A 14,007-nucleotide genomic window follows, 5' to 3' on the forward strand; every position below is an offset into this window, starting at 1 on the left:
GTCAATGGTTGTCACTTTATTGTATTTGTTGTCCATTTATTTCAGTGTTTGTCATTGTATATAAGTAGTTGTGACTTTATCTAACTTATTGTCACTTTCTGTAAATAGTTGTCACTTTGTGTCTGTGGTTGTCATTTTTATATCATTTGTTGTCACTTTATGTAAGTAGCTATCACTTTATGTCAGTAGTTGTGATTGTATTCCAGTTGTCACTTATTTCATTGGTTGTCACTTATTCCATTGGTTGTCACTTTATGTCAGTGGTTGTCACTTTATGTCAATGGTTGTCGCATTATGTCAGTTTTCACTTATTTCATTGGTTGTCACGTGATGTCAGTGGTTGTCACTTAATGTCAGTGGTTGTCACTATGTTAGTTGTTGTCACTTTATATCAATGTTGCCCCTTATATCATTGCTTGTCACTTTATATCAGTAGTTGTCACTTTGTCACTGTTGTCACTAATTTAATTTGGTTGTCACTTGATGTCAGAAGTTTTCACTTTGTGTCAGTGGTTGTCATTTTATGTCATTTACTGTTACTTATTTCATCGGTTGCCACTTCATGTCAATGGTTTTCACTTTGTCATTAGTTGTCATTTTTGTCGTCAATGATTGTCACTTTATGTCAGTGGTTGTCACTTAATGTCAGTAGTTCTACTTAATGTCTGTAGTTGTCAATTTATGTCAGTGGTTGTCTCTTTATATCAGCACTTGTTGCTGTTTGTCACTCTTGTCCTTACCTCTTGTAAGAGTAAAAAATAACCACTTCCTTTAACAGTATTAATCACTTACTGTCATATTTATAATTACTTACACTGTTAAAGGTACTTACTGTTACAATATAGATAACATTATATCCAAGTTATGGCCACTTCTTGCTGACTGGTGATACCTTCTTGTCAAAGTGGTGCTCAATTCCTGTCACAGTGAATTCAACTTTGATGACATGATACCCTAAATTTACGCCATTACTGATATTCTGCATTTGAATCTTGATTTGTCCAGAGCACACCAAAAATATACACTTAAACATTATACTTACTGTAGTAAGCCATATTAATTGATATTTGACCATTACAAGATTAGAATTCCAAATCATGAAATAGTATTGAAACATATGCAATGAATCCCAATTGTACAGAAGGACTGTAGGGACATTTTTAGTTACCACTTATTTATTATTACTTATTTGTTATTCCTTATTTGTTATTATTTAGTTGTTATACCTTATTTGTTATTTGATAATTACGACAAAACGTGGTAAGGCTGTCCGGCAAACTGGACGGCTTTTACGGAAGTCCTAGATGGACATTTTTACTACACTCTATGTCAATGGNTACCAAATCTATTTCACGAATGTGGCTAATATTGTGATACCTTTCACTTGTATTGAACACTGCAATGGACCATACTATACCATGCTTCAATATGTTTAAATAAGGAGCGTTTATTAACTAACACATACATGTATATATACATGTACATGCATTGATGGTCTTAAAAAATATTCTCTTAAAAACATATTTATAAAAGTTAAGTTCTCGATAAACAGTATTTTGTTATACATAGTTTATGTAAACAAATTATGTTAGAGTTATTATTCAAAAATATTATGTCATCCATTAGTACATGAAAGTGTATCAATACCAGCTCTTTTACAGCAGCTGCTGGTGTGAGGGAACACACAGTATGTCCATAGATAGGGTTGTTTATAAAGCAAAGTATCATATATCAAACTTACACTAAGGATACGTTTTCTTTCTAAAAGTTACAATCTCGCATATCAATCAATCAATCACATCTCTAGTATTACCTTATGTATACATGTATATGCTATCACATGATATTATTTCGGAATGTCACATTTTGACTAATTTAAGCATATATTTTAGTACCTGTGATGAAGATATGAATTATAAACATTGACCGTTTTTAATATATAAAATGACGAGTAAATTATAAATTCCTTTTTGTTGCTATATTTTTATGGTTAATTAACATTTTTCTTGTCTCGATTTTTCATCAAAAGTCAATGAAATATGATTCATGCAGCCAGTTTTAAAGCGACATCGTTGTTAAAATTCACATCATAAGTAAAACAGAATTATCATATTATCGTAATAGCAAAATTTAATGCTACAAATTAGAGAATTATTTAATTCTCTATAAAAGTCCGTAGTGCAACATTGAAATGAAAGTTGATATGAATTTAGATATTTCAAAACTGTGCTTTGATACTTTTGGCTTTAAAATCAAACAGACGATTACAAAGTGCACTTGATACCAAGTTACGTTTGTTCTCATATGTATCGATTGTTTTGTGTAGCAGTCGATATAAAAAATAAAAATAGTCTTGGATGCTGAACAGTCAACATCTCAACAAGCTTTCTGATAATTTGATGAAATGCCTGGAAATATGTTATGCCTTTAACCTTAACTAAAGCGAAATCATAAATTGTTTCGTAACTCTCTGATCGCTTCCAAATGAAGGATTTCTCCCTCTTAAATCAATCTTAATACATGTATATGGTTTCATGTAGGGAAGGTGGTTTCTATGATCTGGTCGAAGACTGAAATGAATAAACCTTTATGGAGTATTTCTTTTATACTGCTGCAAGTTAGCCCCTAGTCCTTCAAACGTTATCACAGTAATTTGGGTCTGTTATATATAGAGTATAGCGGAATGCTCTGACGGTCGAACCTTGGCATTTGAAAAAAAACTGAAAGTTAATATTTGGTGATTGGGAGGTCGGCAGGCTTTCATCAGCCCAAGCTGTCTTTTGATACTGTTTGCATTTGTCTAAATTTTGAATAAGCTTATTTTGATAGTGACGAAACCAACACCATCAGCCACATGGTAATGAAACCAGAGATATTAAAGTGGATTTTTGCTGGCGTAAAGCAAATACACCTCACAGAGGATTTTAATCCAAATTTTATCATCAGAACAATTATTTCATATATATAAAGTCAAACGGTTTCTCTTGGATATTTGCATTGAATTTAGGAAATGTCAATGAAAAAAATGACACATATGTATATTAAGTACCTGTTTACTATAGGCTTACGTAACTGATTTATTGGGGATCTCCTGCCATTTTGATATCAATTAAAGATACAGTCACATCATTATCGTTTGGTCATTTTTTTTTTCGGTTTTTAGAAAACAAATTAAAATTAACCTAGACTGTTGTAAACAATGAGTTGTAGAAGAACCATACAATTTCGATCGTAGTTTGCTGTTATGAATGATCATAACACTCAATATCACAAAGATCAAATAAGTTCAGAATAGATGGACATGTAAGAGGAAATAACCTTTAGGCTATTGATTCACACCACGTCCTCAAAAATCATTTTGCAGAATCATGATACGAGTTATCTTGACAAAAGCTAACGGGGTCTAATTGCTTAAAACTTCTAAATATTTGTAAACAACTATTAGATTCAGTCATGCAGCATTGTGGATGATTAGACCGAGGGACCAAGTGAGCTTATGCCGTTGAGCAGCGCCTGTCAACTTTCCCCTTTAAAACGCTACTAGTCCTTAACGGCTCTGTTAACTTTTACCAAATTCGGTCTAGAGCATACTTGGCCAAAGGGTTTTCAATTTTGTATAAAGGACAATGTGCCGGTGGCCCCCTGTTGCCCCCTGGGAGCAGAGGGTTAGGGACTAATACGGAAAATAGAGGTAAATCTTACACAGAATCCTTTTCATCCCTTACCAATGGAGGGTTTTTACCAAAACATTTTCTGGAATATCTTCGGAGCAAAGGCTCTCAACTGTGTATAAGCGAATGGTGTGCTCTAGAGACATAGGGGCGAGGCCAAAGGGAGAAAATGGAGTGTGTGGACTCCCTAGGAGTAGAGGGACAGGACCCAATAGGGGAAATAGAAGTAAATCTTTTGAAAGCTTTCTCCTGTATGAATGGAAGGATTACGACCAAATTAGTTCTAGAGCATAATTTGGCAAGTTGGCCTCAACTTTATATAAATGAAGTGTGTCACCCCCAGGGGGCAGAGGGGTGGGGTTCAATAGGGGAAAAAGATAGATAAATTAAATCGTTCCTTCCGTATGTATTTAAGAGTTTTATCCTCATCCTTTTACCAAATATGCAATTGCTAGGCACGAAGAGAAGAATACATCCATGCTACCAGGATTAGTTCGGATATCCAGACCCACGCTTGGGTCATAACAGTGGAAACAGTTGAGATCCTGAGACCATAGCCATGTACAAAAGTTGTTGACATAAAGAACACATTCATGTTCTTGATGTCTTACCGGCGAATTAAAAGGTTCTTATTACAGATTGTATTTCTTCCTTGATGACCTGGTATAGTACTCCGAAGGTTTTGTGTCGAAAACAAAATATTAGGTGAGCTATTAAGGCCCCTGGACTTCTTGTTGAAGTATAATTTCGTATTACTTTAAATCCAATTCACATAAAGTTCTCATCAATGCTAGTAAAAATATAACAGTAGTATATCAATCTTTTCTTATGCGGTTGAGAAACAAAATCTGTTTGGCACAGTGGCCATTTTCAAGCTCAAATATTTCAGATATGTTTAAAATGTTTTTGCTCGTTCTACATTATAACTGGCATGTAGTATGTTGGGGTGAATACTTTTTTGTGCAGGTGAATTACCTTACAAGGCCAAATGTGTTAAAATTTGTACAAAGATATATGCTGAATTATGATCTGTTATATCACGTCTGGTATTAGCTGATTTCAGAAATACTGTTTTTAGCTAGTATGTCATAATGGTTATAATATTGCGATAAACGTTTGTATTAAGATGCCTCCATAGATAAAAGTGATTATAAGATATTTTATTGTCTGAACATAATGATATGCTATTGAATAAATACTGATTAGATAATGTTGAGTGCTTGAATATATATACTAAAGAAGAATTGAAAATAACGTTTATTGACTGAAAATGTTTGAATGTTGACATATCTGTTTATTTAATGCATATGCATATTTGTTTATGTTTATTTTCTGTATGAATGCATTCATTTTAGCTTACCTTTTATTATTTTCTTTCCAACAATCAGTGTGTGCGTCAAAGGAAACCTGCAAAAACATGGCAATGTAAAGATCGGGGTGTAAACGATGCAGAAGGGCAATGCCCAAAATCCAATGAAAGAGTATCGATCAAAGGTAAGTACTGCTCGTTGGTGATTCCATGTATGAACGAAGAATCAGTGGGGAAATACACCTGAAAATTTCCCGGATATTCAGACAAAGAAACAAGCGATATCATCACACTGAGTAAGAATAAATCATTTAATAACTATTGGTGGACTTAATTTGTTTATTTCCGGGTAATTATAACCTTTAAGTTCGAAAAGAAAATATGAAGAGTATATAAGTACTAGTCTGCAATATGTTTGTCAAAATTTATTTTATTCAATTAACAATCCACTGATATAAGAAAATCAGTATACCGAAATATAAGCATTTGGTTATTTCTGTGGAATTATTCGGAAAAACAATATAATTTTCACTTCATAATAGCTCTTTTGACAACTAAAGAAAACCAATGTAACATATGTTTATTAGTTCTTTTATATCCCGTTATTTATCTATTAGCATGACAAGTAAACCGAACGTTTCAATATATTTATTTATTACGCAAAATACATTTTTGGGTTACCAGGAATTATATTACTGATCGATTTCGAGAAGGCATTCGATTCGGTGTCCTGGCAATTTATGTATAGTGTTGTTTTTTTTAATTTTGATCCTGAATTTATTAAATAGATAAGTGTTTGCTTAACGACGCTAAATTCCATCTGCAGAAATGGTGCATTCATATGTATGAAGCTACATATAACAGTAGAAATTAACTATAACACATGATAAAGCATATTTAGGCCTGCTCAAAAGCTGAAGTTTAAAAAAGTAATACAAATATACCAAAAGTCTGGAAAGTGAATTTACCGAGAGCCAAAGAGATGAAGGGTTCAAACATGGCCCCCTAAAAGTCAGTAGTCAGAAACCTCTCAACTAATTTGATGGTACTTCTCGACGTATGGATATATCTTTGATAGCAGTCAGATGAGTATCGTTCAAATGTCTTAATAAGATGATCCTCTTTTTGCGAATTTGCTGCTGAAGGAGCAGCACCAATGCGGAACGAATGACCACTGTTTACGCCATCATCTAAACCGAATCTGGAAATAACTGTTCGCAAAGAAGGAATAAACAGAGTGCGCAATAAAGGCGATCCAGAGTATGTCACAAAGAACGGATCGAGATCATGTACTGTGCATCTCTTAATAGCTGTCGTGGTCCAGAGGGACAAATAGCGCTTCAAGGTTGTATACAGATATACAGGAACTATAGAGCACTAAAGATATACCCTTCCTAAAAGGGTCACATTTAGAAACCTTTAGGGTTATATGGATACATTGTTGTACAAGGTCGATGTCCACATCCTCCATACATAGGTGACGAATAGGGTCAATAGTCCCAGTCACACAGAATTCTCCACAGCGGAGGAAACCAAAAAAGAGACAGTACAAGCGGTTTCCATCATCACGTCGAGGAAAGGGGAAAACACCCCAAATCGTAGTAGCAGTCAGGTATTCTCCAAAATGTTGAAAGTAATAGATAAGCGTGGTTTATGTGTAACACCTTATTGCTTCTTCATTCTATTTAGGATAGTGTTGAGTCTGATGAAGGCTTGACCGTCCCGTGCAGCCAGAAGATTAGCATGACCTGCACGCATAAATGAGTAACGAATACCGCACAAATACAGTTTGATAGTAGATGCTTTAATATTAAGGGTTTTATAGCAGTGTGCGACAAAGAACATCAACAGATCATCAGACACTGGAGTAAGAACTGAATCCCAAAGGTCGTTCACTGTTTAGTTTAATTCTACATTTCTTCACAGAGCCCTGGGGAGGGACATGGGCGACTGTTGGTATGAGGTGCTGCTCTCCAGAACTCCTGGAATTAAAACGAAAAATAGCGTCAGTGATATTATTGTTGGCATCTGCCACATGACTAGCATTCACAGTAAAACTATATTTAGCTGCGCACCAAGTTAGTCGTCGCATAAGGGACATTATATGCGGCGATTTAGACCTGCCTTTTTTTACGATATCGACGGTACCTTTATTGTCACAATGAAATAAGATACGTTTGGTGGACCAGGCTTATTCCCAAAGTAGAGCAGCAACCACTATCGGGTAAAGTTCAAGAAAGGACATAGATTAGTCCCCAGAAGCCTCAACGACTTCCCTAGGCCAAAGGGACGCAAACCATTCCGTACGAAATATACCCCCAAAGCCGACAGCCGATGCTGCATCCGTGAACAGTTCAAAGTCTGGATTGCTGGTAGAATGGCGTACATAGAAGAAAGAAATACCATTCCAATATTGGAGCAGCTCGAGCGACATACGAATGTCTTCTTTACACTCTCGAGTCAATCTTCCATGATGGTGTGACTCCTGTATGGTGGACATCAGTGCAAGGAGATAAGAGATGAAACTACGGCCTGGCAAGATAACTCGCATTGCGCAATTAAGATGACCGAGGAGCTGTTGCAACTCGCGTTTAGTACACGAATTTTTAGCAAGCATGCCACGCAAGAACTCTGTTATTCCATGCACTTTGTCTGTAGGTAAGCGTGCTTCCTTCCTATCAGAATCCAGGATTATACCCAATTATTCCATGACTGTGGCGGGTCTCATAGTTTTATGAGGAGATAAGGGAATCATCAAACGTTTAAACAACATAGTCAGGGGACAATGGTTCTCTCGTCTTGGGCTTGCGAGGGGTCAATGACTAGAAAGTCATCAAGTGAATGAAAACTGTTTGTTTTATCATAATTGTGTTTGACGATCCAACACACCGCAATGGACAGTTGATCGAAAATGATGGGGCTGGAGCGGCAGCCGAAAGCTAAACGATGATAAAAGTAGTATTATAATGTCACCGTGATGGAAAGAGAGTGATATTCTTGAAATCATCCGAAAGGTCAACTTTACACATAATAGCTCCTTTACCTTAATCTTGAATGGTACGAATGGCATAGTCAATTTTGACTTACTTGAGAGAGCATTCAGACTTATTTATTTACTCGTTAATACTCTGATTATCTGTAACAGTAGAATTGTGCGGAGCTGATAAGTCCAAAATAAGTCTTTTGTTCCAAGGGGGCTAACACGATAAATATTGTAAGGCGACACTTGGTAAGGACCGATGATGACACATTTGTCCATTACATTACTGTGGTAGTGGTGAAACTTTAGTGTCAAAATCCTCTTTCAAGCCGTCACATAAATAATTTACAAAAACTTTATCAGGGTGAAAGGTTTGTTCCGTTTTGAGTCTATCAATATTTATAGGGGTTGACGCTCTGAAACTGCTAGGGAAAATTTCCCTGCACAAGACATCTCTTGAGTCTAGTCACTTATTTTTATTTTCAATGCCCTCTGGATTGTAACGTTTGTCCTTAATTTTCTCTCCATGCTGCTCACTGAGACATTTTGAACAGATGTGAGTTCGTTGGCAAGTATAACCATTGCAATTGTTACATATTAACTGCCCGTTGTGCCAAACGTCTTGGTGTTACGTCTGTCTGTTTTATATTGATCTCTATCTGATCTATTTGAGTGTTTGCTTCCATTGAACTGATCACATCTGTGAGTGGAAAATGTTCCACACTACGACAGATATTGCAGGTGATAGGACGGCGACCTTCTACGACCGAATCGTAGATGTTCTTGTCGCGCGTTCCCCATTTAACTTTGAAATTTTCCTGTTCAATGTATTGAGCTGCCCTGGCCAAAATCATGCGGTGGTACTCGATGAAGGACCCATGTGTGTTAGTAAGGCGAATAATAATAGCCTCGTACCTATCAAGATATGGTTAGTTCGGAATATTTACCTCGACGGCCTGGTGTATGCAAGTCACGATTGGTCAAAGAAGGATCGGTACCCGGAACGACGAGAAGGGCAAGTTTGACATACATACCTTGTATAATTTTCTTCCTCAAGGCTGGAGGCACAATGTTGATTTGAGGAAGGAGCTCAGCGGGGATACTGTCAGAATCGGTATGCTGTCTTAAAGTATCCAGCGTAGCCCCTGACGTCCTGTTGTCACCTATACCGCTCCTGATATTTCGTTGATTTTTTTATGCTTTCATTATGTAGAAAGCTGGTTCGGCAGACATGACAGGTTGAGTGGCCTGAAAGGCTTTGAATGTCATCTCCATCAGAGAGAGGGTCCGATTCAGGACATGTGTGTGGGCGCAGCCAAGTTCGTTTGTGGTGAACTAGAATCCCTCCGCGCAGCAGCACATTTAGCGGTGGCGCGGTCACTGGGGGAAGATGTGCGGACCAAATCTTTCCTCGCGTCACCTATAGGCACAGATGGCTCCGCGTCTTTTTCAAGATGTAGTTCACTTTCTTGTGGTAATAAAACCAATGGTCTTCGTTGATTTCTCGTGACTGCAGCGTCAGCATCGTTAACAGAACATTCACATCCAAAGAAGAAGGGGTTGGCATAGTTTGACGAGACTGTCTATCTCTGTGTCCATTGTTTACATTCGTCTGAAGCGACGACGGCCTTGACACAGAAAGTAAACAATTGTCGTTGTATATTTGGATAAGTACCGCCCGTGTACGAATGAATTCGAGACGTACTCCGTTCAGGCGCCGTAGTAAAAACGTCCAAACTGGGTTCCCCTCCCCTGGGGAAAAGTAAATAAAAACACGCAAAACGTAATTACATCCAAGTGGGAAAACGTATTACACAACGTTGTAAGGTATGAATGAGTAATGTTCAATAGTAAAAGTGTAGAAAGTGAGATAAGTGACAGAAAAATCCAATTCGGGTAATGAAAAACTGGATGTGGACAGTTCAGCTCAGCGTCTCCAAGTCAAGCTAAATATAGCACACTAATTAGTATGCACAATGACAGACCCAGATAGAGGTCATAGCTCATGTAGTTGACTGTAAGTGTGGGCAATGGATACATGCACATATGTAAACGACTAAGTAGAATGAATGACTCTAAACTAAAGTGTTGCAGACGCAATTATTTATAAACAAACAAAGCCACTCCTTCATGAATGGTCATCAATCTTTGTATATAAATCCATCAGGAGAAAGCATTATTTTGTAGCAGTGATCTCAGTTTTACATTTGACCTTGTCCTCAAGCACTAAAACACATTGTTATACAGATTTCATGAGCATATTTCAGCCACCATGAATGAATGACATAGCAGTTTTTACAAATAGAAGTACATCATGGGAAAGTGCCAGATAGAAATAATAAGTCACAGTGACTTTTGTTTGACATTTGGTCTTCCACCTCCAGTACTAAAACACAATGTAATAAAGGTTTCCGATTCATATCATTCATAACTTTCATTTCATTGTGGACTTCCGACTTGGTGTTTTGTAATGAAAGAATATTTCGGGTTATAACATTGGTCAAGTCAACCACAATATGGAACCAAGTTTAAAATACAACGAGGGTTCAGGTCTCTGGAAGATATCTTGTCTACCATTTCATGAATGGATATCACACTTGATGACAGAGTCAGGTGGTTTCTGTGTGATGTACTGAAATGATGGCCATGATGTCAACGTCCATTATTTGACCATGACCTTAACTACCCTACACTGATTATACAGGAGTTAAATCTAGATTGGTTAAATTAGAGCTACTTAAATTTATGCTTATCATTCATAACTTCATAGCTTCACTGAGATCACCGTTAAGACTTGTTTAAACAGAGCTTATGAATGTTCATGAAAAAATTATCTTAGAAAATGGTCATCTCTGTGTTTCTTCTTTGCAGTTGATTTGACGTTTATTGCATCGCCTCAAGATGGAGATTTCACACAAAACCTCATTGGCGGCACAGAGCGGTTACTCCAAACACTACCTGACTATGTTGTGGAGATCCGAACACCTGAATGGCTCAAAGAAGATGACTCGACGAATAAGATACGAATTGACGCATATTTGACCCAAGAGAGAAATAAAACTGAATTTGAAGAAATGATGAAATGTAAGTACGAGTCGACAAATAATAAAATGCATTTAGATATAAGATAATAATATGCATGCTGCTGAATGAACATAATTTGGATTACCAGACACAGAAAATAACGCAGTGTTTTAATGGCTGATTTGAAAACTGATACAAAGAATATATAGTGGCTGTGACAAAAAGACAAAGGTTGTAATACAGATAAAACAATGATAAACGTACTTATAAACTCTTTGCATTACTTTTTTCTCTAGTCTGATCAAGAAATTGCTTTGAAATAGTCAGCCGTTTTTGGGGTAAGATACTGCGGGTTGCTTATTGAGTAATGCGCTTCCATTCACTCTTAGCATGTCGGGATTACGTTATATGATATATATTGAAGGTAGATTTAAAAAAAAACTGATTAAAACGACGTCACTTCTAGTGTCTTCATTCTGATGGTATAATGGGTGCCATTTCATGCTCTTATACACACTAAAATGACATGTGTATTTTCTGCACAGCACGTAAAGTTATTTTAGGGAAAAAAATCAAATTCAATCAGCCAGGTCTTGACTTGCATCAAAAACATTGGTTCAAAGGCAGTGTACCGGATTATATAGACATATATGTTAACTATGTTGGTTATATTGACAATTAAGCTAAGTACTATCACCTAAACCCATAGTAAATACATTATAACACTTCGAAAAACATATTTGAATGTTTATTCCTATTAATGGGGAACGATGTTCTCAAAGATTAGATTTTACGTTAGATTTTACTAAAGTTATTTTCCATAACTACCAAATTTATAATAATTTTTAAATACTTTATTTTACCAAGTACACTATCGATCCAATTGATTCTGAAGAACATTTCTTTAACATATCTATCTTTCATTTCAGGTGACCAAGCATCTGTTTGCATTTTGTTTCTTCCTGAGAACAGGTCACTCCCAAATATGTCCTTGGATCGGAAACACATCGCCATCAATTTTAGAAAGTATCCCAACATTGTAAAATGTTCTTTCTATGACGATTCTCAGAAAAACACCTGGAACAATTTATTAAAGAATTGTACGAAAAATAAACAAGGTTCTGAAAGGGAGGATAACAACAATGGTTCTTCAGTTGATGCCAAAACTAAATAACACTTCATCAAACAACTTTTTTGTCCTTCAATGACTCATCAGTGATGCCAGGGACCATAAAGGAGAAAACCCATAATGCTAAATATTACTGTTGAAACTGAAGGGAAAGTGCCTAACCCCCGTTAGTCACGAATTTCAAAATAATGACGTTGCGTATATTTTTGTTTGATTGGAACAGTACATATGCTTCATGCTTCATGCTTCATGCTTATTTCGGTACACTTACTTTATTTGCATCAGAAATAGAAATAAAGTAAGAAAATTGACGAATGCATAAATCGTAACAAATCAAACAGTTGCTTAATTTAAACCTTTTCTCATTTTTTTACTCTGGACAATTATCTGACCCGAGCAAGGCTACTGGAGTTGTCTATGTATATACATAATATACGAAACTACGAAACGAGTGTTGTTTTGTTATCTAACTTCGTACAGATGGGTTTAACAGTGTCCTGTTGTAAGACCTATCGAATTAGTAAGCAATATTTGAAAACCCAATCATCTGAAATAAGGTGCGTTAAAATAGACCTGAAAAGTGAAAGCAAAAGCTAAAAACAGAGCACATTCTATGACATACTATTATCACTATGCAATATAAATACATACAACCCCGTGATTTAAATGACCTGTTATGCAAGTAATAATAAATTATCTATCCGATTTAAGTGATTTTTTGATGTAATTAAAATTCTATTTTTGAAACCCTAATTAAAGGATGGGTGCCAATTTTGGCCTTCTGGTGGCTATATACATAGCTTGGGGTTATGCCATCATGATAAGCCATGAAATTAAGGTCAGCTTCGGGACCATTCCGAGATATGAGAGGGTAAAAGTGATGGACCAAAATCACAATAACTGCATGTTATGTTTTGAAAATTTCTGCATAAGTTTGATGTATTGTGTACCACTAAAGCTGCAAATAATAAAAATGGCAGAGAAAGGTAACACATAGTTGTTAAGTAGAACACTGTGACCTTGTTTTATAATGGCTTAATAATGTTAACAATTCTTCCTTTTCTGTGCCTAAATCAATATTAGAACCCTACAATTATCTTACTAAAGTTGTATTAACCAAATCCCCCCTTCTTTTAACAGTTTTATCACAAAATCCACACAACAACTGAACAGTTATCTTTAATTTTAACATGTATCCGACTTTAAGATATTTTAAAAATTTTATATATTTTTTTATTTTTTATTCTGGTCTAATATCTCTGAAAGTCAGATGTTTATCTGAGTAAAAAAGATAATAGTATGTCGACTTTTGTACTAGGAAACATAGTAATTACATTTTTAAATAAAAAGTACAAAAAAAGACCGATTCCCTGCTCTTCTCGAGCCAATTCATTGAGATTTGGTTAACATACTGATACTTATAAATACATTTTTTCATTTCATGATGTTATAACACCAAACCATGTAGGCCCAAAAAGGCACCCATCCAAAATTTTGTAATACTGTACATTATTGCTTAATGATTCATAATAATGAGATTTTCATTTGTTTGCAATAAAATTCATGATGAACAGGTTTGTTGGTATATTTTCAAATGTGAAAATCTAACTTCATGTATTGTCAGAGCAGACAAAACGACATAACGTAGACTTGTGTACCATTCATCGACACACAGTTATCTGTTTTATCTTGAACACCTGACAGGGACAGTCACAAGCACTGTGGCTGTGATCGCAGGTACATGTAGTTGTGATACAACAGAAATATATCAATAATAGGCCAAAGGTTATTATTCAGGACAACCATTGATGCTAATTATGGCACAAAAACAAACTCCATGATGCTCGACACACGAACAGATAACGTTCTAATCATCATACCATGACCCCTATAA

At 35.9% G+C, this 14,007-nt stretch overlaps 1 long non-coding RNA gene across 1 annotated transcript; it reads left to right on the plus strand.

Annotated features, from left to right (window-relative positions):
* Positions 1 to 5,021: 5,021 nt before the first annotated feature.
* Positions 5,022 to 13,355, plus strand: LOC110451869. The gene is made up of 3 exons (XR_002463115.1): positions 5,022 to 5,165; positions 10,832 to 11,044; positions 11,914 to 13,355. It is a non-coding gene; the product is annotated as an uncharacterized LOC110451869 (long non-coding RNA).
* Positions 13,356 to 14,007: the final 652 nt, after the last annotated feature.

This window comes from Mizuhopecten yessoensis, unplaced genomic scaffold, assembly GCF_002113885.1.
Source record: "Mizuhopecten yessoensis strain PY_sf001 unplaced genomic scaffold, ASM211388v2 scaffold6231, whole genome shotgun sequence".
Lineage (NCBI taxonomy): Eukaryota > Metazoa > Mollusca > Bivalvia > Pectinida > Pectinidae > Mizuhopecten > Mizuhopecten yessoensis.